We start from the raw sequence: 2,500 nt of genomic DNA, 5'->3' as shown, positions 1-2,500 counted from the left end.
ACGGACGGACGGACGGACGGGGCGGGGAGGCCGGGGGTGGCGGCCGGGAGACGCACGACACCCGAGCGCGCCGCAGAGCCGGCGCCGTCACGGAGGGGAGGACGGCAGACGACGGGGGTGGGGGTGGGGGGACGGGAGAGGACGACGAGGAGGACGAGGAGGAGGAGGAGCGGGAGCAGCGGACGGGAGAGGGCGGCGGGCGGCGCGGAAGGCAAGGCGGTGGGGAGAAAACCCGGCGGTCGCCCCCCGACCGCCGGGCCCTCCTCCCACGCCTCCTTCCGCGACCGACCGAACCGACCGACTCCCAACCCTCTCTCGCTCTCCCCTCTCTCTCCCCCCGTCTCCGTTCTCCGCCTCTCCACCCCTCACGCCGCCGACGCCACACAGCCTCCACGCAGCCGCCAGACGGCCCCGCCACGACGAGCGACGGACGGACGACGCCGTGCGCCCCCGCCCACCACCGACAGGCGCCCACCGCCGGCCGGCTCGGGGAGCGTGCACGAAGCGCCGAGCGGCGCGGCCGCAGCCCGGGGGAAAGCGCGCGGCGGCAGGCGACGCCGCGGCGTCCCGCGGGTCGCCGCCGGGGCACGCATCCCCGGGGCGCGGCCGCGCACGCACGACTCGGCCTCGGCCCGAGACGCCCGCCCCGACACGGCGAGGCGAGGCGGCGGGGGCGGGCACGGATCCCGGACGCGCGGGTCGGGGCCCCGCGGAGGAGGCGGGCCGGACCTCGCCGGGACGCCGCCGGGGGCGGGCGGCGTACGACGGCGGAACGGACGCGGCCCAACCACCACCGCCGGCCCCGGCCGCGAGGGCGCGGGACCGTCCCCGCCCACCGACACCCCGGGGGTAGCGCCCAGAGACCGCTTGCGGCGCGAGGGCGCTTCCCGAAGGGGGACCGACCGCGGAGGCCACGCGGCCAGGGCCTCGTCGCGAGCTCTCTCTCTCTCCCCTTCTCTTCCCGCTCGCGGGCAGCGCGCCCCCGTGGACGGGGGGCGCCGCGTCTGCACTTAGGGGGACGGAGGGCCCCGGCGGCCCTGCGAGCAAACCCCCAGCCGCGCCACCCCCGGGAAGGCGCGCGCGCGCGCGCGCGCACGCACGCACACCCCGGGGGGGGGCGATTGATCGTCAAGCGACGCTCAGACAGGCGTAGCCCCGGGAGGAACCCGGGGCCGCAAGTGCGTTCGAAGTGTCGATGATCAATGTGTCCTGCAATTCACATTAATTCTCGCAGCTAGCTGCGTTCTTCATCGACGCACGAGCCGAGTGATCCACCGCTAAGAGTCGTACGAGTTTTGGTTTCTCTGGGTTTCGGCGGGGGGGGTCCCCGCCGGTGGCACGGCACCTTCCCCCGGAGGGGCTGCCTCTGGCCGGCCAAGTCAGACAGAAAACAAGCAGACCGGAGGGGGCCGGAGGGTTTCACCACGGGGCGCCCGGCACCGACCCCGCGGGCGGGGCGGGCTCGGACACCCCACAGGCGCCCGGGGGGTTCCCACCTGCCCCCCCCAACCCGACCGTGCGCGCAACACACACACACAGGGGACGCGGGGCGCGCAGGCGCGCGGCGCACGGCCCCGGCCCGCACCACGGCCGCCGGGTAGCCCCCTCCCGACGGCCGCGGCGGGGTGGACCGGCGGCGCCGCGGCGGCGCGGCGCCCCGGCCCCGTGTGCGGTGAGGTGCCGGTGGGGGGGGGGGTGAAGCGGAGCCTGGGGGAGAAGGGAGGGGCCTCCCGACTCCCCGCGGGCCCGACCGCCCCGACCCCAAGGCGGACGGGCGACCCCCCATGGGTCTTTAAACCTCCGCGCCGGGACGCGCTAGGTACCTGGAGAGGGGGGAGGCGGGCGAGGCGTGGGGGGTGGGGCTGGGCGCGGGGCGCCCCCACGCTCACCGCCGCCCCGACACCGACCGACACGCTTCTCCGCCCGCGGCCGCCCGCAACACGCGGGGGCCTCGGCGCTACCGGCCCGTGACGCGGGACCCCGGCCGGGGATCCGGGCCGACCGCCACACGAGACACCACGGCCACCGCCCGACGACGCCCCCACACCCGTGTCCCCGAAACCGGGCGGAGACCTTCCCCACGCTCGCGCCCGGACGCGGCCCTCTCTGCTCCTGAACCCCAAACCCCCGGCCCCCGTGGCCCTAGCCCGGCCCGCGCCCGCGTTCCCGGGGCACCCCTTGTCGCCACCGAGGGCGTAAGGGGAGCTTCGACGGGAAGCGGGTGGCGAGCGCGGGCAGGGGGCGCACGGGGAGGGAGGGCGCGAAAGAGAGAGAGAGAGCGAGAGAGAGCCGGACGGACGACGGAGGGAGGCGAGGTCCCGGGGCTCGGGACACAGGTAAAGAGGCGCCCGCCGAGGGGGCGGAGGGCACGGAGCGGAGGACCGACGACCGACCGGCGGGGAACCGGCCCAGGGCCGGCGGCGGGAAGGCGACGGGCGGGCAGGCGGGCGGGCGGGCGGCCCCCCCAGGGGGAGCCGCCACCGCCACGCCACCGCCGCGC

At 77.8% G+C, this 2,500-nt stretch overlaps 1 non-coding gene across 1 annotated transcript; it reads right to left on the bottom strand.

Moving 5' to 3' along the window:
• Window positions 1-1,133: 1,133 nt before the first annotated feature.
• On the bottom strand, window positions 1,134-1,286 carry LOC137218075 (5.8S ribosomal RNA). Its single transcript, XR_010940437.1, has one exon. It is a non-coding gene; the product is annotated as a 5.8S ribosomal RNA (ribosomal RNA).
• Window positions 1,287-2,500: the final 1,214 nt, after the last annotated feature.

The sequence above is a fragment of the Pseudorca crassidens genome, unplaced genomic scaffold (assembly GCF_039906515.1).
Source record: "Pseudorca crassidens isolate mPseCra1 unplaced genomic scaffold, mPseCra1.hap1 Scaffold_162, whole genome shotgun sequence".
Taxonomy (NCBI): domain Eukaryota; kingdom Metazoa; phylum Chordata; class Mammalia; order Artiodactyla; family Delphinidae; genus Pseudorca; species Pseudorca crassidens.
Note: the sequence above shows the minus strand (reverse complement) of the source record. Positions and strands in the feature narration are given on the sequence as shown.